General features: G+C 47.7%; 2 protein-coding genes and 1 long non-coding RNA gene across 11 annotated transcripts in view; 1 reads left to right on the top strand and 2 right to left on the bottom strand.

The window, feature by feature from the left end:
• LOC103346435 (neuroblastoma breakpoint family member 4) overlaps window positions 1–25,917 on the top strand; it is a 1,612,367-nt gene that overhangs the window by 876,034 nt on the left and 710,416 nt on the right. The gene's annotated exons all lie outside the window — the stretch shown is intronic.
• Window positions 1–25,917, bottom strand: part of LOC103346987 (putative neuroblastoma breakpoint family member 5) — a 344,943-nt gene that overhangs the window by 101,700 nt on the left and 217,326 nt on the right. Inside the window, exon 1 of one of the 3 annotated variants that reach the window (XM_070054478.1) lies at window positions 2,765–2,932. The exons of the other annotated variants lie outside the window; for them this stretch is intronic. The gene's annotated coding sequence lies outside the window, so the exon portion shown is untranslated. Of the gene's footprint in view, window positions 1–2,764; window positions 2,933–25,917 lie in introns of those variants that run through there. 3 annotated transcript variants of the gene reach the window in all.
• The window catches only part of LOC103346986 (neuroblastoma breakpoint family member 4), a 320,087-nt gene that overhangs the window by 118,412 nt on the left and 175,758 nt on the right, over window positions 1–25,917 (bottom strand). The window lies entirely within an intron of this gene.

The following is a 25,917-nucleotide window of genomic DNA, read 5'->3' as shown; positions in this document are numbered from 1 at the left end:
TATTTTTCTCTCATGTCTCAATATTAGATACAAATTGGAAGGGAGTTAAGCCCAACTATCCCTATCTGCAGATGACATGATTCTATATATAGGAGATCCAAAAGACTCCACTAAGAGACTATTGAAACTCAGAGTAGAATGTGGTAAAGTGGCAGGATAGAATATCAGCAGCCTATTTGTATACACAAACAATGTCATGGCTGAGAAAGGACTTCAAAGACCAATCCCATTCACAGATGCTACAAAGAAAACAAAATCGCTTGGATAAATAAAACCAAGGATGTTCAATATCTGAGGATCATAACAGATTAAAGAAAGGGATAGAAGAGGACACCAAAAAAAAAAAAAAAACCAAATTGAGAAGCTTCTGCCCTGCAAGACTAAAGAGGCAACTAATGGAATGGGAGAAATTATCTGCAAAGTATGCAAACTGATAAAGAATAAACTACCAGAAACTTTCAAGAAACTCAACAACAGCAAAACAAACCACCCACTCAAGAAATGGGCAAGGGACTTCAACAGGCTAAATATTTCAAGAAAGGAAATCTAAATGGCCAACAAACACATGCAGAAATGCTCAGGATCACTAGCCATCAGGGAAATGCAAATCAATACTACAATGGCCTTGAGGATATGGTGGGAAAAGGCACCCGCATCCACAGCTGGTGGGAATGTAAACTGGTATCGCCACTGTGGAAGACAGTAGGGAGATAAATAAGAAATCTGAATATAGGCCGGTGCCGCGGCTCACTAGGCTAATCCTCAGCCTTGCGGCGCCGGCACACCGGGTTCTAGTACCGGTCGGGGCGCCAGATTCTGTCCCGGCTGCCCCTCTTCCAGGCCAGCTCTCTGCTGTAGCCAGGGAGTGCAGTGGAGGATGGCCCAAATCCTTGGACCCTGCACCCCATGGGAGACCAGGAGAAGCACCTGGCTCCTGCCATCAGATCAGCGTGGTGCACTAGCTGCAGCGCGCCAGCCACCGCGGCCATTGGTGGGTGAACCAATGGCAAAAGGAAGACCTTTCTCTCTGTCTCTCTCTCTCACTGTCCACTCTGCCTGTCAAAAAATAAAAAAAAAATAAAAAAGAAATCTGAATATAGACGTACCATAAGAGCCAGCCATTCCACCCTGTGTATATACCCAAGGGAAATGAAAACAACATACCAACAAAGAGTTATTGCTGCCCCCATATTTACTAAGCTCAATTCATAATAGCAAAGATATGCAATCAGCCAAAATGCCCATCACCTCAAGACAGAATAAAGACATTATGGGCTATGTACACCATACATGCATATACAGCCTACATAGCCTGGCTACTGTGCACCCTACTGCAGTAAGCATAAGCCTGTGAAAACCTCTCTGTCTACACAATGGTTTCATTTCCTTCAGTATGTTCCTAGGAGTGGGTACATCAAAACAGTTTTCCAGGTTGACAGGACTAATTTAACATGAGAAATTGCACTACTATACAGGTATATATTACAGAATACAGACATCGGACCCATAAACCCAATTTTACCTTAAAACACCAGAACAGCAAAGTAAATCTTAAGAAACTGGAAGGGGAAAAAGGATTGAAACGGAAGTGAATCCAACGGCATAGAAAATATCACAACAGACATTCAGTGAGACCAAAGTACAGTGCTTGAAAACTCAGTCACCTGACAAAACGTGTATCCACAGGAAGCAGGGGAAAAAAGGAGAACAGACTCAAGTGGCTTGACAACAGAAATGAAAGAGGACATCGCTACCAAACTTGCCAAAATAATACTCCAAAAACACTAGGGAAAAACCAAGGCACAAGGATTTGGTCAACCTAGATAGAGTGGACTGATTCTCAGAAAGACGCAAACCACTAAAACTGAATACAGTGAAACAAGAAACTCTGAATACACTTCTAATTTGAAAAAAGACCGTAGTTGCAGGGAAACAGAAACAAACAAACAAAAAATGAAGAAAAGTTCAGGACCAGATGGCTCCACCGGTGAGAACTCCCATGGAAAAGATAATTAAAATGCGTGATTCGCAAACCCTTCCAACAAGGAGATGAAGAGGAAAAGCCTCCCATTTCATTCCATCAGACCAGCCTTATCCCAACATGCAAAACAAGCACATCATAAGGAAAATGGCACACACATACATACCCGTCAGGAATGGGCCACATGCCTCAACAAAACATTACCAGACGCCAACCAGAAGCACAACCAAAGCTTAGCACACTGTGCGCAACTGACAGTTACTCCGGAAATGCAAGGGTGGCTACCACACAAAATCAGTAGATCACAAAACAGAACACACATGGGGAAAGCCCACAGAGTATCCCGATAGACACAGAAAACCCAGTTCACAAAAACACAAGTCATCACATTAGGAACACAAGGTACACCTCGGCCTGACCAGGCTCTTTCATGAAAAGCCCACAGAGCGCCAACATCACACCCAACGTGAGGAACCCGAAACTGTCCTCCTAGACCAGGACACAGACACGCACTTTCGCTCTCGTTCCTCCCATCAACAGTCTCTGAGGTCTAGAGCAGGGCGGCTGGGCCCTCAAAAAGCAAACACACGGGAACGCGGGGCCGTTCCGGGAGGAGACCGAGCCACCTCTGCTCTCGCACAGCTGCTCGCACCCTGGGGACCTTTCCAGACGGTACGCACAGCACGACCGCGACTCCACCCGCGCCTTCGCGACCCAAGAGGCGCAGGCAGGCTGGCGGCCAAGACCCCCAGCGGGAAAACGCAACAGCCGCGCGTCACTCACCTCCAAGGGGGGTCCGGTCTGCTGGTGGGACAGAGGTCCGCGAAGGACGTCGTTTCCGGATGGGGCTGAAGAGGAGAAATGCGCCTGGGAAACGGCGCGGCAGCCTCGGACACGCAGCCTCTCCTCATCCCGGCCTGACCCTGGGGCCGCTGGGTCTCCCTCAGGCTCCTCTCCTCCAGGCTTGCACAGGCTCTCAGGCAGGAGCGGATGCGGTGCTGACTCCCACCTGAGCACCAGCAGCCAGGCTGCAGGTGTACTTCCGGGTCACTGTGCCAGGCGCAGGCGCACTCCTCACTGGCCTTCACCACGGCACCCCAGGATGCACCTGCACACTGCTGCATCCACCATCCAAAGCCCCAGGGCCGCTTCCAGTCTTCCTCATCTACATAGTGAGCATTTGGTTTACTGGGGATTTTTGGTTCTTGGAGCCCGTCATGTAGTTGGTGCTGTTCCTGCCGGAGCAGCTCTGGGCTACTCCTTTCCCCAGCTCCCCTGCTGTTAAGAAGTCAGCAGATTCTTCCTCCTCTCCTTTGGATTACCTGGCTGAGTTCTCAATGAGATCATTTCATTAGGCTCCTAGTGTGCCTTAGCTAGCTGATCTCTCCATGGGTTGTGCACGCCTGGGGACAGGGATCCTGCTGTCTTTCTTTCCCTGTAAGTCAGGCAGTCTGTGTGGAGCTGAACAACTTGACACTGTCTTTTCTGAAGGCTTAATAACCCAGGCAGAGTGAGAGCCAGGAGTTAGAGGACTGCTGTTTCTCTTCAAGGGATGGAATCTCGCTGAGTGGTGTCAGGGAGGGTCTTCCTCACAGGATGATGGCTGCTTAGGCAGTGTCTGCGTGTTGGGGGGAGTGGAGTGAAATCTGGGCACATGGTGGGAGAATTGGCAGACCCCTGAGCTGGGGTGAGTCTCTGAGCCTTGGCTTCCTGATCTGTGGAGAAGGGATGGCAGTGACTGTGTGTGTCCCGAGTTTGCACGGTCCTGGATGCCTGTCGCTGCTGCCGCAGTCATCTCAGGTCTAGGAATCCCTGACATTCAAAGGCACCTTGCAGTTTCTATCCGCCTCTGACCTTTTATGGTGCTGGGTTCTGTACCCGGATGGAGGGTGGCAGCAGACCCCGAGTTTTCTTTGTAAAAGCTTTTTGAAAACTGCAGTTGAAGCATTTAAATATTTGTTTGTTTATTTATGTAAGACGCTGAGTGACAGAAAAAAGAGAGAGAAATCTTCCATCCAGCGGTTCACTCCACAAATGCCTGCAACAGCCAGGGCTGGGCCAGGCCAAAGTTAGGAGCCCAGAGTTCCTTGCGGGTCTCCATGTGGGTGGCAGGGACACAAGCACTTGAGCCATCACCTGCTGCCTCCCGTGGTGCACGTGAGCAGGAAACCAGATCTGCATCATGGAGCAACCGAGACTTGAACCAGACTCTCCAGTGTGGGATGTGGGTGTCCCAAGCTGCAGCTTAACCTGCTGCACCACATTGCCTGCCACACTTTGAAGCATTTTAATGATAAATTTTAGCTTACAAATTATGTATGTTCCTTTTATAAATCTTGAAAAATATAAGTGGATAGGAAAAAAATAATTCCTCATCCTGCATCCTAACTGTGCATAGACAGGCACACTTAACATTATGTGTTTATTTAGTATTGTTTATTCTTTTTAAAAATTGGGTTCATTTTTAAAAATTGAGTTTATTTTATAAATCTGTATTCTGATTTTTGAAGTAGCATAAGCCTTTTCCATATTATGAAAGTTTTTTTTAATAAATGTCACTTTTATTATTTTTAAAAGGTTATTTATTTGAGAGGCAGCAGCTAAGCCATCAACTGGGACACCTGCATCCCCCATCAGAGTGCCTGTTTCAAGTCTCTGACACTGTTATTCCAACCCTTCTTCCTGCTAATGCACACCCTGGTAGGCAGTATATGGCGGCACAGTGTTTGGGTTCCTGTCACTCACATGCGAGACCTGGATTCAGTTCTCGGCTCTTGGCTTTGGCCTGGCCCAACCGTAGCTGTTGTGGGTATTTGGGGAATGAACCAGAATATGGAGGATTCCTCCATCTCTCTCTCTCTCTCTCTCTCTCTCTCTCTCCCATCCTCCCTTCCTCCCTCCCTCCCCTGAAATAAAATGGAAAAAAGTTTTTAAATTACATAAAAAAGAGTAAAAATAGCCATCCATCAACTATTTATCTACAATCACTATTTTAGAACAATTCAATATTCACTTCACATTCACAATCTTTTTGTCTCCTGAACTATATCAAATAAATACAGACATGATGATCTTTTACCCTGCATATGTTTTCTAAGAACAAAAACATTCTGATATAATTTCACTTTCATAATCACAGTCAGTATATTTGTGATTATACAGCAACATTAGGTCCTGTACAGCATACATTAAATTTCTCCAATCGTTCCAAAAATATTTTAACCTTTATGTTTATTCCAGAGCACAACGGGTCTTCAGGAAGTTCATGGAAAATGAATTTTATGAAAAAAACCTATTCGTAGATTTCAATTTTTGCACAAAAATAAGTTTATTTTCATTCTATTTTTTCCAAGAACTTATATGATTAAGGACGGCACCAGCCCGCATTGTGGCCAAGCAGGTTAAAGCCCTGGCCTGGATCGCTGGCATACCATATGAGTGCCAGCTGTAGTCCTGGCTGCTCCTCTTCCAATCCAGCTCTCTGCTATGGCCTGGGAAAGCAGTGGAGGATGGCCCATGTCCTTGGGCCCCTGTACCCACCTGGGAGACCAGGAAGAAGCTCCTGGCTTCGGATTGTCGCATCTCCAGCCATTGTGGCCACCTGGGGAGTGAACCAGTGGATGGAAGATCTCTCTCTCTCTGTCTCTACCTCTCTCTGTAACTCTGTTTTTCAAATAAATAAAATAAATCTTTAAAAAAAGGACAGTGCGTAGCATTGAATTGTTCTCTCTCTTCTATCCTTAAGCAAGAACAGTCTTTCCAACTGTTTCTACCAAGCAGGGATTGAAATACCAGTATCTACCTTACAGAGTTGGTGGGAGAGGGCACCTAATGATGCCCAGCACCATGGACTCCTCCCATGCACCCTCAGCATCCAGCAGCCTGCTCTCTGCAGCACTTGTTGTTGGGGGAGTGAACAGGAATCACAGGAAGAAAGAGCCCAGCACAGCCTCCTACACAGTACTTAACAACGCGCAGCACCATGGACTCCTCCCTGCCCCCACGACATCCAGCAGCCTGCTCTCTGTTGCAAACAGCAACACCTCATTCCAGAAGCCTGAGTTCATGTGAGTCCTTGCCAAGGAGCGAATGGGGCCCACAGGTACTCCCCAGTTAAATGCTTCTGAGAGGGGTAGACTGAGAGCCACTGCAGGGTCAGCTCCTGCTTCCAGGAGGCCACAGACGAGCCTCTGCCCCTGAGCCTGAAGCTGTCCCTAGATGAGGGCTTCACGGTGGCCTTGTGACTGCACAGGTGGAACTGCAAGTGATAATTCACAGCCTGGACCAAAATCCCCAAAGGCCCTGGGTGTCCACCTTGCTCTCCCATGACACTGGCCTGTTCTGCCTTTTTCTGTGCAAATAATCAGCATTGCGCTTCTGTTAACCATGATCAGCAAGGAGGGCATCACACACACACATGTCCTGTCCCATGTATGTGTGTGGCTCCCTCATTGCATTTACAAACCACAGGGTATCCAGCATGCTACTTCTAATTTGCTTTTATTTCAAAAGACAGAGGAAGGCATTCCCACATGTGAGCCACAAACTGCCACTTTGTTCTCCACTTAGGATGGCAGAGGGAAGGCCTGAGCCTTTCCCATGACAGACGCCAAGGCAACAACACCACCAAGCAGGTCAGCATCGAGCACTGAAGTTGCCACCAAAACCCACAGAGCTCAGATGTCCACTGGAAGCTTCTACGCTATTCCTAGGGAACAACATTACATGGGTGGTACTGCCCCCCGCTGCTCACAAACAATCCCCACTGGGAGTCTGACTGCTGAGCCTGCCGATGACCCCGGCCCTGGGCACCACTCATTATGCCCAACTCCCTTATGGGGGAGAAGTCAGGATCTGTTTACCCACTGCCCACTGAGAGGAACACGCAGTGCAGAGGCACAGAGCACCACACAAGCCAAGAAAATCCACTGCATCTGATGCTTGAAGCCTGGTAAGACGTCCCTTTGCCTTTCCCTGTTGCTAACGCGCCCAGTACTAAGCCTGCTTGTGGACAACATAAATTGAATGTTTTCTCAAGCACCAGCACAAGCCAAAGGAACTTCCTGATGGTTCGTCAAACACTGCAGAGAGATAGCAAACTCTATGCAGGCTGCCATGGACTGAACCGTCTGTCCCTCTGAAATCCATGTGCTGAGGCCCTGGAACCCAAGGTGAGGGCGTGAGGAGGCAAAGCCTTTGGGAGGTGGCCGGGGTGGGGTCTCCCCTGATAAGAGGAGGCAGAAACACCAGAGTTCCCTTCGGCCTCCTCCAAGTGAGGACACAGCAAGCAGGGAACCCACTCTACAAGCACCGCGATCGCGGCCTTCCCAGTCTCCAGACGTGAGAAAGCAATTTCTGCTGCCTGAGCCACTCGTCCTGTGGTGCTCTGTTCCAGCAGCCCCAGCTGCCCAACAGAGTAGCAGGAGAGACCCCAACAAGCTCCCAGTTATAGGAAAGCAGATGAAATGGCTGTGCAGGGAGCTGGAGCCACAGATGCGCAGATCACAACTCTTGAGATCTTCAACAACTCCCCAGAGAAGTTGGGGGGAATTCTGAGGGGTACATGCTCACAAGAAAGAACAGGAACACAACTCAGAACCCACACACTCAGGAGAGGAGCAGGACAAAGAGGCCCCGTTCATGATCTACGCCACAAGACACAAAGCCCTTTTCCTGTCACAGCCAAAACACTGGGAACACAGGACAGAACAAGACAGGGTTCTTGTGCCACACACCTAAAGCATGGCATCTGGCCTAGTGTTTAGGACACCCATGTCACACATCAGGGCTCGGGCTCCTGACTCTAGCTTCCTAACAGGGCAGACCCTGGGAAGCAGTGGCAATGGCTTGAATACCTGGGTTCTTGCCAGCAATGTCAGAGACCTGGATTGAGTTCCTAATTCCTAGTTTCAGCCCTGGGGCCATTTTAGGCATTGTGGGAGTGAACTAGAAAATGGGAGGTCCCTCTCCCCCCCTTCTCTCTCAGCCTCCTTTGCCTTTCAAATAAGATGAAAATACATTAAAATTAAATGCCTGTGATAGTGGTTTGTGCTAGAGACTTGATATCTATATATGTAGTTATTCACACATACACACACACATATCCCAATCAGTAAATAAATAAATAAATTTTTAATCATAAGACCCAAAACTCTAAAACGACTGGAAGAAAGTAGAGTAAGGCCGGCGCCGCGGCTCACTAGGCTAATCCTCCGCCTTGCGGCGCCGGCACACCGGGTTCTAGTCCCGGTCGGGGCGCCGGATTCTGTCCCGGTTGCCCCTCTTCCAGGCCAGCCCTCTGCTGTGGCCAGGGAGTGCAGTGGAGGATGGCCCAGGTGCTTGGGCCCTGCACCCCATGGGAGACCAGGAAAAGCACCTGGCTCCTGGCTCCTGCTATCGGATCAGCGCGGTGCGCCGGCCGCAGCGCGCCGGCCGCGGCGGCCATTGGAGGGTGAACCAACGGCAAAAGGAAGACCTTTCTCTCTGTCTCTCTCTCTCTCTGTCCACTCTGCCTGTCAAAAAAAAAAAAAAAAAAAAAAAAAAAAAAAGAAAGTAGAGTAAAGGTCCATGGCATTGGTCTGAGCAGTTGTTTCTTGGATGTGACCCCAAAGGCGTGGGTGACAAAAGCAAAAATAAGACATGTGAGATTGCATACAAGAAAATCCTTCTCCAAGCAAAGGAAACAAGCAACAGTTCTCTCAGTAGAGAACTGACCCACACACTGAGAGAGAATATTTGAAATCATTTATCAGGTGAGGGGCTACTATCTAAACACAAAGAACTCAAATGGGCCGGCGTGGCAGCTCACTAGGCTAATCCTCCACCTGCAGCGCTGGCACCCATTGGAAATGGGGTGCCGGATTCTGTCCTGGTTGCTCCTCTTCCAGTCCAGCTCTCTACTGTGGCCGGGGAAGACAGTGGAGGATAGCCCAAGTGCTTGGGCCCTGCACCCGCATGGAAGACCAGGAGGAAGCACCTGGCTCCTGGCTTTGGATCGGCGGCCATTTGGAGGGTGAACCAACGGAAGGAAGACCTTTCTTTCTGTGTCTCACTGTCTAACTCTGCCTATCCAAAAAAAAAAAAAAAAAAACAAAAAAAAAAAAAACAAAAAAAAAAAAACCTCAAATGAATCAGTGAATCAGTAACAAAAAAACAGCCCCTGAATGGACACTTCTTGAAAGAAGACATACAAGTAACCATCACCAATTATCAGAGAAATGCAAATTAAAATCACAACAGAGGCCGGCGCCGCGGCTCACTAGGCTAATCCTCCGCCTAGAGGCGCCGGCACACCGGGTTCTAGTCCCGGATGGGGCGCCGGATTCTGTCCTGGTTGCCCTTCTTCCAGGCCAGCTCTCTGCTGTGGCCAGGGAGTGCAGTGGAGGATGGCCCAGGTGCTTGGGCCCTGCACCCCATGGGAGACCAGGAGAAGCACCTGGCTCCTGGTTCCTGCCATCGGATCAGCGCGGTGCGCCGGCCGCAGCGCGCTGGCCGCGGCGGCCATTGGAGGGTGAACCAACGGCAAAGGAAGACCTTTCTCTCTGCCTCTCTCTCTCACTGTCCACTCTGCCTGTTAAAAAAAATCACAACAGAGAGGCCAGTGTTGTGACAAGGTGGGTAAGCTGCCACCAAGACGCTGACATCCCACATGGGCACTGGTTTTTGTCCCCCTCGATTCACTTCCAATCCCGCTCTCTACTAATGACCTGGGAAAAGCAGTGGAGGATGGCCCACGTGTTTGGGCCCCTGCATCCAGGAGCTCCTGGCTCCTGGCTTTGGCCTGGCACAGCTTGGCCATTGCGGCCATCTGGGGAGCAAACCAGCAGATGAAAGAGCCCTCTCTCTGTCCCTCACTCTCTCTTCCAACTCTAACTTTCAAATACACATACAAATCTTTAAAATAGATAAATAAAAATAAAACCATATAAGATGGCATGTCACTCCACTAGACTGGCTATTACCAAAAGACCCAGGCCACAGGTGGAGAAACAGGGGTTAGCACGCTTCTCAAGGGAACGTCAGTCAGTACAGCATGTTGAAACCAAGCATGGAGGGTCCCTAGAAGCTAAAAACAACTCAAACTCTCCCACGACCCCACCAGTCCACATCTGGATTTATGTACATGTGCATGTAAGGTGAATATGTACATGCATGTAATGTATGCACCTACATGTGTGTGATATCTGTATGTGACATGTATATGTGTGATATGTATGTGTACGCGTCTGTGATATGTACATGTGAATGTAATGTGTGTATGTGGTATATACACGAATACATATATGTATATGGCAGAGCCATGTCTTCACTCACATGTCCACTGCAGCACTGCTCACCACAGCCAAGACAACGGAAACGCATGAATGCCCCTTGGCAGGTGAACGGACAAGGAATGGGAGCTGCAACACACCCAGGAATACCCGGACCCAAAACACCCACAGGAGGGTCTGTCACTTACAGCATGTTCATGGAGACGAAAGTCATGCACTGTATATGAAGACTCCAAAGTCCTTAAAACACAGGATTGAAATGTTCTTACTGGGGCTGGTGTTGCAGCACAGGGGGTTAAGTCACCACCTGTGTCCCCAGCACCCCATGTGAACACCAGTTCATGTCTTGGCTACTCCACTTCTGATCCAGTTCTCTGCTAATGTGCCGGGAAAAGGAGCAGGACATGGCTCAAGCTTGGACCCCTGACACACACACTGGAAACCTAGATGGTGTTCTAGGTTCCTGACTTCTGCCAGGCACAGTCCCAGCCATTGTGGCTATTTGGGGAGTGAACCAGCAGATGAAAGATCTTTCTTCTCTCCCTCTCTGTGTGTTTGTGTGTGTGTGTGCACACACGCGTCCCTGTGTGTTTCTACCTCACCCCACATCCGTAACTGCGCTTCAAGTAAATAAATAAATCTCTAAAAACAAAAAAGGGAAGGGGAAGAATACCAGAGAGCTGATCTGTCTCCACCCAATGAGAACACAGCAAGAAGATGGCCGCCCTCACCAGGAACCCAACCATGCTAGCACCTGGGTCAGACTTGCAATGCTGAGAACCAGCAAAAAATCAATGCCTGTGTCCGGGCCAGGCCAGTTGTGGGGTTTGTTACAGCAGCCTGAGCTGACTAACACAAGCCCAAGACCTCCAGAAGAGCATGTGACAACCTGACACAGCTAACCCATGGACTCAAGTCTCCACATGGCTCAGTCTCCTTACTGGCATCACCAGATGGGAGAACTCCATCATCACCACTGTGTGTCCTACCGACACAGCAGGCACACTTGGGGGGAAAATCACAGCATTCCACTCCCTTAGGACGACCTCCTAGCAAATCAGGACAAGACAGTCAAGAGTGGGAATTGAGAAATTGTCTCTATAATGTGCCTGCAGTAAGCCACGCTGCTAACAAAGTGCTGGGGCGAGGTCTCGGATGGACGAGTCACATGGCCGGTGGTGGGTGCCGCAGAGAGCTGACTACAATGCACACCTGGGAGCAGGTGAGCTCTTGGAAATGAGGGAGCCGCTTACCATCACTCAGGTCCTGCACAAGACCCTCCTGGCAGGAGAAGTCCAGGCTCGCTTTCATGGTGACAGTGAAGGTGGCCATCTGCCCAGGCTGCAGGGGGAAATGGGTGAGGGTTTCTTCCAGCTTCCAGCTCAGGAAGTCACCGTACAGCTTCTCTGCAATGGTAACAACAATAGTGATGTTGATGGTGATGGCAGAGCAGAGGCACAATGAGACTGACACCAACCCGGCCGGGAAATTTTGGCACAGGACGAGAAGCATTCAAGATGTCAGAGAGCAAAAAGTCCCAGGAAAAGTCCTGAATCAGAAGAGGCCATGAGGCACAAAGAGGAGGGAGAATGCATCATGTTACAACCAGCTACAGCACTCTCCTTGCCTGTCCAGAGGGCTTTTCCTTCCTCAGAAGTGCTTCACTGGAGAGATGAACTCTGGGGCTGAGGCCACAGAGCCCTAGGGGCAGGGGACAGAGAGGCGGTGGTGTATGGAGAAGAAGGAGGTGTAAGGAACATCAACCCTGACTGTAGCTGACCTGCAGGAGGCTCCTGCCAACCACAACCCTAAAGGAAGGGGAGGAGCAGGTGGCAAACGTGGGCTCAGTGCTAAGTGCTATCACCGAAACACCAAGAGCCAGGCAGCTGCTGTCCGCGTGCTCCCCTGAGCAGTACCTGCTAAGATCGCTGTATATACTTTCTCCCTGACTTCTGCATGGGCTCTGCTCCCCATCCCATCTTAGGGAGGGCACCACGTCCACACAGCATCCGGCACTCTGCTGTCCAACCCTGACCGCAAGCCTGTGAAACGGTGCCATTCTTTCAAGTGTAATTCTTTACATGAGTGTGGTGCACCGAGATCCCGGGATAACCGCCTGGGAATCTGGCATCCAGTGGTCTCCGAGCTGCAGGGCCAGGCATCCTGCGTTCTCTTGCCCTTCTCCCTGCTCACTTAGGTCCCATCTGTACTCCCAACCAGCAGAACTTAGCAACCCCAACAGTGTGTGCCTAAAGGCTTTCTACTTTCTCTTGAGAGCAGGTCTGACTCCTACACCCCACCATGAGCTCCCCAGCAGAGCTTATGTACTAAGCACATGCCTGGTGTGGCCACTGGCTTGTAAACGTGGTGCACATATGTTCAACTGTTGCCAAGTGAGGTGAGCATCTCTGCAACAGAGGACAAGCAGAACATGTGAGGCTGGGGAGGTGGAATTCATTCTGCTGGATGGGGAAGCTAAGCATTTGGGTGGGACACATGGCCTGGGCTGTGGAGAGGACAGAACTGGACATGCAAAGAGGACAGCCAGGAATGGATTGAGCCCAGCAAGCAGTGAGTGCAGAGACCATGGAGCCTAGTGGCACAGAGGTGGGTCCGACTCATCCTGCAGTCTCCAGGGCACTGGCATCACCAGCAGTGGGAGGCACTCACTGTGGGCTCACCCAGCAAAAGATGAACAGACACCCGGACAGGCAGACGCAGCAACGGTAGAGAAAGGGAGCAGAGCACCTAACTCCTCCCTGGACAGCCCAGCCCTGTCCCTCTGCTTGCACAGGACATGCTGCACCTGCCCTGTCCAGCTTTGGTACCACATGCTCAGCCCCATGAGGACAAAGATCACAGTCCCTGAAGCACAGTGGGCACCAGGGGAGAACAGAGGGAAAAATGTGGACAGAGAGCCTCTGAATGTAGGATAAGAAACTGAGTAGAGGGAAATGATTTTAAAATGTTCAAGAAAGGTGGGGGCCAGCACTTTGGCATGGCAGGCTAAGCCTCCACCAGCGGCCTCAGTATCTCATATAGGCACCCATTCGAGTCCTAGGTGTTCCACTTCTGATTCAGCTCCCTGCTGATTGCCTGGCAAAGCAGCAAAGGATGGCCCAAGTGCTTGGGTCCCCACCACCCATGTGGGAGACCCAGAAGAAGCGGCTGGCTCCTGGCTTCAGTTTGGCTCAGTCCTGGCCGTTGTGACCCTCTGGAGAGTGAACCAGCAGATGAAATATTTCTCTCTCTCTCTCTCTCTCTGTCTGTCTCTCTCACTCCCTCACTCTGCCTTTCAAATAAATAAAATAAAATATATATTTTTAAAAAAAGAGTTCAAGGGGCCTGCCCTGTGGCATAGTGGGTAAAGCTGTTGCCTGCGGTGCAATATGGCTATCAGTTCAAGTCCTGGCTGCTCCTCTTCCAATCCAGCTCCCTGCTAATGCACCTGGGAAAGCAGGAGAGGATGGCCTACATGCTTGGGCCTCTGTACCACATGGGAAACTTGGATGGAGTTCCAGGTTCCTGGCTTCAACCTGGCCAAGCCCTGGCCATTACAGCCATTTGGGGAGTGAACCAGCAGATGGAAGATCTCTTTCTTTGTCTTTCCCCTCTCTTTGTAGCTCGGCCTTTAAAGTAAATAAATAAAATTCTTTGTAAGATAGATGATTGATAGATCGATAGATTGATAGATCTATCGATTGATCTATCTGACCTGAATATCTCTGATGTCTCTCAGGCACCAGCAGACCCGGGCAGCAAACCTCAGCTCTTGTCCACACTCACGGGGGTGGTGACACAGCAGTCACTCTTCAGACACTCTGCGGAATACTCATTCTGGAATTACTGCATGAGAGGAAGACTAGATCCCAGTGAGTATCCAGGGAGCACATTAAGCCTCCAGCATTCAAATGGCTCAAGCCAAGTCAGGCAGCTGGTCACTAGCAGACAACCCAGCAACAGCAACATCCAGGAGAGGGAAAGCAAGCCCTGAGCAATCTGAGGAGTGTAAGGGGCTGGGGCTTCCCACACACAAGTGCAGCAGGAGCAGAGCAGGAGAAGAGGTCTGGAAACTGCCGCCTGGTCTACGACCCACCCCGGCACAAGGCCAGAATGTCAGTGATGCTCCAGGTCTCACACACAGAACCCTGGGAGGCCAGCATGAGCACACTCAGACACCGAACAATCTGCTTATGTTGTAGGAAACTCTATGCCTTAAGTGATGTGTGCAAGTCACAGGCAGCGCCATGCTCAGGGACCATCTGATGCCAAACAACCAAAGCCTTTATGGCTAAGGCACAGCTGCGGGCAGGGCCAGTGAGCCTTCTCTGTGGCTGCAGTGCCATGGAAAGCTACACAGCTCGGGCACCAGATTCAAGACCAGGCCCTGCCTCACAGGCAGCCCTTCCTGTTTGTTTCTTCTCTGTATTTCTGTGCTACCAGACAGAATGAAGAAAGCAGCTTCTCAAAATCCCACAGAGGGACGTGCTGCCAGAGGGAACAGGAGAAACAGATGTCAACCGTGGTGCACACATCACTCATTCTCCCCCTGAGAAAAGTGGTGTCAGCATCTTAACAGCGAGTAGCACTGGGTGACGAGCAGGGACCGCTCAGCTCTGCTGTGCTTGCCGGCTTCTCCCTGCACCCGGGCTCAGCTCCAGCATCGGTAGGAAAAGACGCAGCCCAAGAAGCTCGGCCCAATCAAACCCTGCATGAATCTTCAATCACGCTGGCATGGAGTCAGCACTTCTTGTTGAAGAAAAAAGACATCCAGCAGTGTGTGTGGGTGTAGCTACATACGTGCACGTGTCTGCATGTGTGCACACCCTCACACACGTGGATCACAGGACATTTGTTGGAAAGCTTAAACAAACAGTAGACTTTTCTGAATCTGGGACTATTTAAGCAAGAGTGAAAGTTGGCATCTTCCCAAGCCTACAAAGGAAGACTTGTTGCAGGTGAATTATAAGTAGGAGGGTTAAATCAGTAGACAATCCTGGTCTTGAAATGTGGTGGTGTGTAACGCCTCATCTCTCTGGAGGGAATGTGTATACACGGGGACGAGCTTGTCCCGTAAAAGCTTGAGGGGCCCATAAAGGCTGGCCCGATACTTCAGAGCACTAACCCTCACTGCACACTGAACATGCAAAGGAGTTAAAATAAGCCAGGAGGGGCAGAAGTCGGGCAGGAGTGGGGCACAGTGGTTAAGAAGTCACCCGCGGGTAGGTATTGTACTGCAGCAGATTAAACCTCCCTGTGGAGTACCCACATCCCATGCTGGAACACCTGGTTCAAGTCCCAGCTAATCGGCTTCCCCTATCCAGCTTCCTCTGGGAGGCAGCAGATAATGGCTCAATTACTTGAGTCCCTGCCACCAACGTGGGAGATCCGGTTGGAGGTCCAGGCTCCCAGCTTTGACCTGGCCCAGCTGCAGCTGTTGTGGGCATTTGGAAAATGAACCAGAAGATGAAAGATCTATTCCTCTGTCACTTTGCCTTTCAAATAAATATACCAACATTTAAAAAGTAAAGAAAAAAGAATTTTATTAAAAAAAAAACACTTGAGACGCCTGCAAGTTTGAGTTCCAGCTCCACTTCTGACTCCAGCTCCCTGCTAATGCACACCCTAAGAGTGAACCAGCAGATGGGATCTTTCTCTCCCTCTCTGTCTTCCTTAGCCTCTCTGTCTCTGACTTTCAAATAAATTAAACAAATAATTTTTTGTCGTAAAATAGGTCAGGATAGCAAGGAAGACGGGAGGAGGGAAAACAGAACAAGAAACTTTTCTTTCTCTGAGGTTGGTGTCTGAAGAATGGGGGGTTATTCAGGGTGAGCACAGACGCGTTAAAGCACTGTGGGGGCCCTGCCGGGACCCTCAGTGTCTCCCAGCTGTCGGGCAGGATCAGGAAAGGACACAGGGTGCTGGTAGGTTTAGCGGCATCGGGCACTGAGACCACAAATGCAGTCCTGCAGAGAGGAGGGTGCACCAAACACCGCCACTGCCAAAGCAAGCCTGGGTCCAGCGCTTCGGTGCCCAGTACTGTCCCCCTGTGTCCTGCATTCTCAGGATGGCCCCAGGAGGTGAGAACCATGGTTGACACTTGTGCAGCACCTGCTAAGTGACAAGCACTGCTCTGGGTTCTCAGGCATGGAGGATGTCACAGTGAAATAAACAGATTATCAGAGCACCCACCCTGATAGCCCTCCTGTGGTCACTGGGACAACTTCATATGGAAAAAGAATGTCAAGTGCCTCACATCTGGCACATGGAATGAGCTCTAGGGTGGGAGCTCTTCCTAATTTTAAGATAGAAAATAACTCTACCAGTGGCACAAAGAAAGAAAACATTGCAGGCACCAGAGAAGCATTCAATCCACAGAGCAGGCATTCAGTAGGCTCGGCGGGCCCAAGGTGAAGCTGAGGCGAGAATGGAAATAGATGCTCGTTAATATCCACAGGCAAACCTGCTGCTGTCACCATGGCCCCACACAGGAGCCTGGTGCACGTTCCCAGCTTCTAGTGCTGGTGGTCATCTGTCACCACTGGCAGCCTTGCCATGTACAGCAAAAGAACCAGGAATTATTCCCTTTGTATATTCTGGAAGCAGATGGTTTGTTTCCATTAAGTTAATTCCACATGTAGATGTATGGCAGCTTGGGAGGAAACTAAAGAAAGAATGCTGGTTTTAATTTTTCACTCCTAACTGTGTTGCTCTGAGATGGCTACACCGGGCTGTGTGTTACATGATTATCATGCTTCTGCCTCCTAAGGGTAACTACACCAAAGCTGAGAATCAGGAGACTTTGGTCCTCCTGCTGGTTCCCCGCCCACCTGCCATGTGACCTTAGTCAGTCACCTCTTCTGCCTTTACTTCCCCTGTCCATAAAAAGGAGGAGAATAACACAGGCCCCAGGCATCCTAGGCCTAACTAGAGACAAGCCGAGCAAAGCAACACAACACAGGGACACATCAGGGGCCAGCATCTGGCTCAGCCATTAAATGCCTGGGACCCCTGCATTTCACCTTCAGGCTCAGCTCTGCTCTGGATTCCAGCTTCCTGCCAGTGCACATCTTGGGAGGCCATGAGTGATGGCTCACGTACTTGGATCCCTGTGACCCATGTGAGAGGCCTGAATTGAGTTCTGGCTTTGGCCTGTCCTGGCCCTGGCTGTTGCAGGCCTTTGGCCCTCTGGGAGTTAAACAATCTATGGATAATCTTTGTCTCTCTCTCTCTGTCTTTCTGCCTTTCAGAGAAATGAAAGTAAATTTCTTTTTTTAAGATTTATTTTATTTGAAAAGCAGAGTTACAAAGAGAAAGAACAGAGAGAGAGAGAGAACTCTTCCATCTGCTGGTTCACTCCCCAAATGGCTCCAACGGCCAGAGCCAGACCAGGCTGGAGCCAGAAGTCAAAAGCCAGGAGCTTCCTCCAAGTCTCCCACAGGGACCCAAGCACTTGGACCACCTTCCATTGCTTTCTCAGCATACTAGCAAGGAGCTGGGTCAGAAGTGGAGCAGCTGGGGCACAAACTGGTACCCACATGGGATATCAGTGCCACAGGCAGTGGCTCAACCAGCTACACCACAGTGCCAGCCTGAAAATAAACGTCTAAAGATTTTTAAGACCGACCAGGTGTGGGCAAGACCCAGCAGAAAATTAAACTCGAGGCAGGGAAGAGAAGGTGACTGGGCTGCATGTCTGCCAATTGCCACCTGCCTGGTTGCCATGCATGTCACCCACACCCTGCATCACCAGCAGCAAACACCCAGTGGGGCTGCCCAGCACACAGATGACAGACAAGAGCATTTGCTCCTGGGGTAGCACTAGGACTTGCTGGGAAGAAAGCTGGGGAACTTTCTGGGGGGATGGAAATGTTCTGTATTACATCTTGACGAGGGCTTAGATTACACAATGACATGGGCCAGCATCTGTTGGACTCATCGGATGGAACATATTAGACCTGCACGTTTCAGCGCATACGCATTTTATCAAAAACATCCAGCTCAGAAGCACTCATCGGTGCTTCTGAATTCTGGAACTTTAGACAAGATACTGGAGGGGGGAGGGGAGGTATGCAGGTAGGAGGCCAGAGGGATGTGTTACAAAGCAAATGCAGCAGAATGCTAAGTATGGAAGCTACACAGCAGGCACACAATTGTTTAGATAGGATTCCTACAAGTCTGCAATGAATACTGTACTGATAAAAGGAAGGAAAGAAAGGGATGGCTGGCACGGGACTGAGTTCCAGAAGAGTTCAAAGGCACAGCAACAGCAAATGAAACAGCAGCCCAGAAAGGTGGAATAGCTACATCTTGGCCTTGGCACTGTGGTGCCGAGGGTTAAGCAGCCTCCTGCAATGCCGGCATCCCAGATGGGCTTCAGTTCGAGACGTGGCTGTTCCACTCCTGATCCAGCTCCCTGCTAAAGAGCCTGGGAAAGCAGCGGAGGTTTCCCCAAGTGCTTGTGCCCCAGCTATCCACATGGGAATCCTGGATGGAGTTCCTAGCTCCTGGCTTCAGCCTGGCCCAGCCCTCAAGGGCTGAGTCAGGAGGCCGCCCTGGGCTGTGGGAACCATGGGATCGGCCTGCTCTTGTCTCCCAGTCTTCCACTCAGTAACCAGCCTGCTTAGAATATGACCCCTGTTCAGATTCAGTAATGGGAACCAAGGGCATTAAGGGGTCAGCCTCATGCCTGTAGCATGTGGTGTGTGATCTCCACCCCAACCAGTGTTGAACCAAACTAAAGGATGTCTGAACAGTAACTATGTAAAACATCGCTTGTGCAAGGCAACAACGCAAACTTCCCAGGGTCTGACACACTGACCACACCTACCCTTGGTGGAGAGCAGTTTGGAGGTGACCTCCAGTGTCTCCAGGGGTTCCTGGCCAATGTTTTCTAAGGTGATGACGAGTTGCTCTGTCCCCGTGTTGAAGAGCTGCACAGACACGTTGGTAGATTTCTCGTCACCAGAGGAAGGCTGCAACAAGTGTACCAATCTAAACCAAAAGCAAGGAGAGTAAACTGAAGGAAGAAACCAATGCTGTGTAGGAATGATTCACATCAGGAGCCGGTGCTGTGGTGTAGTGGGGAAAGCTGCTGCCTACAGCACAGCATCCCATGTGAGCGCTAATTCAAATCCTATCTGCTCCACTTCCAATCCAGCTCTCTGCCAATGTGCCTGGGAAAGCAGCGGAAAACGACCCAAGTACTTGGGCCTCTGCACCCATGTGGGAGACCCAGAAGAAACTTCTGGTTCCTGGCTTTGTCCTGACCCAGCCCAGTCATTTGGGGAGTGAACCAGCAAATGGAAGTTCGATTCTGTCTGTCTGTCTGTCTCTCTCTCTCTCTCTTTCTCTCCCTTTCAATTAATAAAAAAAAATGATTCACATCAGCTTAAAGGACGACCACATTTTGGTATTCAGAAATAGGAGCCAGAGGTGCTGGCACTGTGGTGCAGCCTGTTAACGCCCTGGCCTGATGTACCGGCATCCCATATGAGTGCCGGTTCTAGTCCTGGCTGCTCCACTTCCCATCAAGCTCTGTGCTATGGCCTGAGAAAACAGTGGAAGATGGGCCCTGCACCCAAGTGGGAGACCTGGAGGAAGCTCCTGGCTCCTGGCTTTGGATAGGCGCAGCTCCAGCCATTGTAGCCAATTGGAGAGTGAACCATTGGATGGACGACCCCCACTCTGCATCTCCTTCTCTCTGTATAACTTTGACTTCCAAATAAATAAATAAATCTTAAAAAAGAAAAGAAATAGGATATAGGTCTTCTCGCCCGCATGTGTAGCTGCGTTTAGGGGTTGAGAGTTCCTAGACCAGCGGAGACAAGATGGCGGAATAGTGAGGGTGTGCACCGATAGTCCGGGAAAATTTAGTTTAATAAAAGTGGAGTTACGGTAGCCTCAGAAAAAGGATCAGGAAAAATTTGCAGAAGAAACTCTTCTGGATCTAGTGGCTGTGACTTGGAGGACCTACTGGGAGAACAAGGTCGCCCACCGTGTGGAAGCTGAGCCGCGGGAGCCACAGGGTCTATGCGTCAGCACAGGAAGGGGAGTGGATGTCATACAGACACCAGTGGAGAAAGCAGGGACGCCCAGGGCTCTGAGGCCACACATCGGCGCTGGAAGGGGAGGTGAGCTCAGTAACCCAAGACATTGGCAGGGAAACGGCAGTCAGAATCTAGAAGGGAGTGGGAAAGTTCACCAGACTGACTACAGGAGAGAAGGAAAAAAAAAGGTGGGGGGGTACTGGTACAGACGAGTTTCTTTCTAGTTTCTCTCTCCGCCATCCTTGCAAAGAAAGGAAGAGACAAAGAGCAGGCCCCACTCTGGATATACTTAACAACAGGGGAGAGCTAAGGAACTGAGTTGCTACAATTCAGTAGCCTAGGCAACCCAGTGGGAGTCCAGAGGAGAAACAGAGCTTGCACAGACTCTTTGGGTAGAAGCCAGAGATCTGAAGCTAAATACCATCCATTCTGCTCAGCCTTGCAGTATTACTTACCTCCTGAATAAAATAAATAAATAAATAAATAAATAGAGAGAGAGAGATTTACCACGCATAACCTGAGGGTGTCACCTTTGCACAACCATAACCTGGAAGAACCAAGCAGAGCTCTCAGGCCACACCCATCTCAAGCCTCCAAGGCTCCTCCAACAGCAGGTATTCCACTTAACACAGACATAGTATAAAATAAAAAAAATGCACAGTGAGGGAAGAAGAATTGACTATGCTAAGCAACAAACACAAAAATCGAGGGAACAAGATCAATGATGACACTATGATGCCTCCAAATAAACAAAACACCCCAAGCCAAGATTATGAAGATGATGAGATAGAAGAAATGCAAGATACGGATTTCAAAAAATTTATGATAAGATCATTTAGAAGTTTTCAAAAGCAAATCCTTGAACTACAGAAATCCTTATTGGACAGGATTGAAAATCTCTCTCGTGAAAATGAAATTTTAAGGAAGAATCAAAATGAAACGCAGAAACTAGTAGAACAGGAAAGTGTGATAGTGAAGAGAAATCAAAATGAAATGAAGAGCTCAATAGATCAAATGACAAACACATTAGAGAGCCTTAAAAACAGAATGGGTGAAGCAGAAGAGAGAATATCGGACATAGAAGATAGAGCACAGGAAAACATACAGTAAAACCAAAGAAAAGAAGAGGAAATTAGAAATCTAAAAAATATTGTTGGGAATCTACAGGATACTATTAAAAAAAACAACATTCGAGTTCTAGGAGTTCCTGAAGGCATGGAGAGACAGAAAGGATTAGAAGGCCTATTGAGTGAGATACTAGCAGAGAACTTTCCAGGTTTGGAGAAGGACAGAGACATCCTAGGACAGGAAGCTCATAGAACCCTCAATAAACATGACGTAAAGAGATCCTCACCACGACACGTTGTAATTAAACTTTCCACAGTGAAACATAAACAAAAGATCCTAAAATGTGCAAGAGAGAAACGTCAGATTACTCTCAGAGGATCTCAAATTAGACTCACAGCAGACTTCTCATCAGAAACACTACAGGCTAGGAGGGAATGGCGAGACATAGCACAGGTGCTAAGAGAGAAAAATTACCAGCCCAGAATATTATATCCTGCTAAGCTCTCATTTGTGAATGAAGGTGAAATAAAGACCTTTCATAGCAAACAGAAATTGAAAGAATTTGCCGCCACTCGTCCAGCCATGCAAAAGATACTTAAAGATGTGCTACACTTAAAAACACAGAAACACAGCCATCAATATGAAAGAAGATAAAGGAAGAACACCTACCAGTAAAAGAGCATGGGGAGCTCAAAGCATATACTAGAAAATATCTCTGGGAAAATGGCAGGGCAAAGTCACTACATATCAATAGTCACATTAAACATTAATGAACTTAAATCTTCAGTTAAAAAACACCGATTGGCTGATTGGCTTAAGGAACAAAACCCAACTATTTGTTGCCCACAAGAAACACATCTCTCTAACAAAGATGCATGCAGACTGAAAGTGAAAGGTTGGAAAAAGATATTCCATGCCAACAGAAACCAAAAAAAGCAGGTGTAGCCATATCAGACAAAATAAACTTTAATACAAAAATTGTTAAGAGAGACAAAGAGGGGCACTATATAATGAATAAGGGTTCAGTTCAACAGGACGATGTAACTATTATAGATGTTTATGCACCTAATTACAGGGCACAGGTCTATTTAAAAGATATGTTAAGGGACTTAAAGGGAGATTTAGATTCCAATACAATAGTACTGGGGGACCTCAGTACTCCATTCTCAGAAATAGACAGATAATCCGGACAGAAGATCAACAAGGAAACAGCAGATTGAATCGACACTATTGCCCAAATGGATCTAACAGATATCTACAGAACTTTCAATCCTACATCTAAAGACTTTACATTCTTCTCAGCAGTGCATGGAACGTTCTCTAGGATTGATCACATACTAGGCCATAAAGCAAGTCTCAGCAAATTTAAAAGAATTAGAATCATACCATGCAGCTTCTCAGACCACAGCGGAATGAAGCTGGAAATTAGCAACTCAGGAAACCCTAGAAAGTATGCAAACACATGGAGACTGAACAACATGCTCCTGAATGAACAATGGGTCATTCAAGAAATCAAAAACTTTCTGGAAGGAAATGAGGATAACAACACAACATATCAAAACTTATGGGATACAACAAAAGCAGTATTGAGAGGCAAGTTTATAGCAATAGGTGCCTATATCAAGAAATCAGAAAGGTACCAAATAAATGAGCTTTCAGCGCATCTCATGGACCTAGAAAACCTACAGCAAACCAGACCCAAATCTAGTAGGAGAAGAGAAATAATTAAAATCAGAGAAGAAATTAACAGGATTGAATCCAAAAAACATTACAAAAAATCAGCCAAACGAGGAGCTGGTTTTTTGAAAAAATAAACAAAATTGACACCCCATTGGCCCAACTAACTAAAAAAAGAAAAGACCCAAAGCAATAAAATTAGAGATGAAAAGGGAAACATAACAACAGACACCACAGAAATAAAAAGAATCATCAGAAATTACTACAAGGACTTGTATGCCAGCAAACAGGGAAACCTATCAGAAATGGATAGATTCCTGGACACATGCAATCTACCAAAATTGATCCATGAAGACATCGAAAACCTAAATAGACCCATAACTGAAACAGAAATTGAAACAGTAATAAAGGCCCTCCCAACAAAGAAAAGCCCAGGACCAGACGGATTCACTGCTGAATTCTACCAGACATTTAAAGAAGAACTAACTCCAATTCTTCTCAAACTATTCAGAACAATTGAAAAAGAGGGAATCCTCCCAAATTCTTTCTATGAAGCCAGCATCACCTTAATCCCTAAGCCAGAGAAAGATGCAGCACTGAAAGAAAATTATAGACCAATATCCCTGATGAACATAGATGCAAAAATCCTCAATAAAATTCTCGCCAATAGAATACAACAACACATCAGGAAAATCATCCACCCAGACCAAGTGGGATTAATCCCTGGTATGCAGGGATGGTTCAACATTCGCAAAACAATCAATGTGATACACCACATTAACAGACTGCAAAAGAAAAACCATATGATTATCTCAATTGATGCAGAGAAAGCATTCGATAAAATTCAAAACCCTTTCATGATGAAAACTCTAAGCAAATTGGGTATAGAAGGAACATTCCTCAATATAATCAAAGCAATTTATAAAAAAACCACGACCAGCATCCTATTGAATGGGGAAAAGTTGGAAGCATTTCCACTGAGATCTTGCACCAGGCAGGGATGTCCACTCTCACCACTGCTATTTAACATTGTTCTGGAAGTTTTAGTCAGAGCCATCAGACAAGAAAAAGAAATTAAAGGAATACAATTTGAGAAGGAAGACGTCAAACTATCCCTCTTTGCAGACGATATGATTCTTTACTTAGAGGATCCAAAGAACTCTACTAAGAGACTATTGGAACTCATAGAGGAGTTTGGCAAAGTGGCAGGATATAAAATCAATGCACAAAAATCAACAGCCTTTGTATACACAAGCAATGCCACGGCTGAGGAAGAACTTCTAAGATCAATCCCATTCACAATAGCTACAAAAACAATCAAATACCTTGGAATAAACTTAACCAAGGACGTTAAAGAACTCTACGATGAGAATTACAAAATCTTAAAGAAAGAAATAGACGAGGATACCAAAAAATGGAAAAATGTTCCATGCTCATGGATTGGACGAATCAATATCATCAAAATGTCCATTCTCCCAAAAGCAATTTATACATTCAATGCAATTCCAATCAGGATACCAAAGACATTCTTCTCAGATCTGGAAAAAATGATGCTGAAATTCATATGGAGGCACAAGAGACCTCGAATAGCTAAAGCAATCTTGTACAACAAAAACAAAGCCGGAGGCATCACAGTACCAGATTTCAGGACATACTACAGGGCAGTTGTAATCAAAACAGCATGGTACTGGTACATAAACAGATGGATAGACCAATGGAACAGAATAGAAACACCAGAAATCAACCCAAACATCTACAGCCAACTTAAATTTGATCAAGGATCTAAAACCAATCCCTGGAGCAAGGACAGTCTATTCAATAAATGGTGCTGGGAAAATTGGATTTCCACATGCAGAAGCATGAAGCAAGACCCCTACCTTACACCTTACACAAAAATCCACTCAACATGGATTAAAGACCTAAATCTACGACCTGACACCATCAAGTTATTAGAGAACATTGGAGAAACCCTTCAAGATATTGGCACAGGCAAAGAATTTCTGGAAAAGACCCGGGAGGCACAGGCAGTCAAAGCCAAAATCAACTATTGGGATTGCATCAAATTGAGAAGTTTCTGTACTGCAAAAGAAACAGTCAGGAGAGTGAAGAGACAACCGACAGAATGGGAAAAAATATTTGCAAACTATGCAACAGATAAAGGGTTAATAACCAGAATCTACAAAGAGATCAAGAAACTCCACAAAAACAAAACCAACAACCCACTTAAGAGATGGGCCAAGGACCTCAATAGACATTTTTCAAAAGAGGAAATCCAAATGGCCAACAGGCACATGAAAAAATGTTCAAGGTCACTAGCAATCAGGGAAATGCAAATCAAAACCACAATGAGGTTTCACCTCACCCCAGTTAGAATGGCTCACATACAGAAATCTACCAACAACAGATGCTCACGAGGATGTGGGGAAAAAGGGACACTAACGCACCGTTGGTGGGAATGCAAACTGGTTAAGCCACTATGGAAGTCAGTCTGGAGATTCCTCAGAAACCTGAATATAATCCTACTGTTCGACCCAGCCATCCCACTCCTTGGAATTTACCCAAAGGAATTTAAATTGGCAAACAAAAAAGCGGTCTGCACCCTAATGTTTATTGCAGCACAATTCACAATAGCCAAGACCTGGAACCAACCTAAATGCCCATCAACGGTAGACTGGATAAAGAAATTATGGGATATGTACTCTTTAGAATACTATACCGCAGTAAGAAACAATGAAATCCAGTCATTTGCAACAAATGGAGGAATCTGGAACACATCATGCTGAGTGAAATAAGCCATTTCCAAAGGGACAAATATCGTATGTTCTCCCTGATCGGTGACAACTGACTGTACACCAAAAAGGAAACCTGTTGA

Source organism: Oryctolagus cuniculus, chromosome 12 (assembly GCF_964237555.1).
Source record: "Oryctolagus cuniculus chromosome 12, mOryCun1.1, whole genome shotgun sequence".
NCBI lineage: Eukaryota > Metazoa > Chordata > Mammalia > Lagomorpha > Leporidae > Oryctolagus > Oryctolagus cuniculus.
This window is presented reverse-complemented; position numbering and strand designations above follow the sequence as displayed.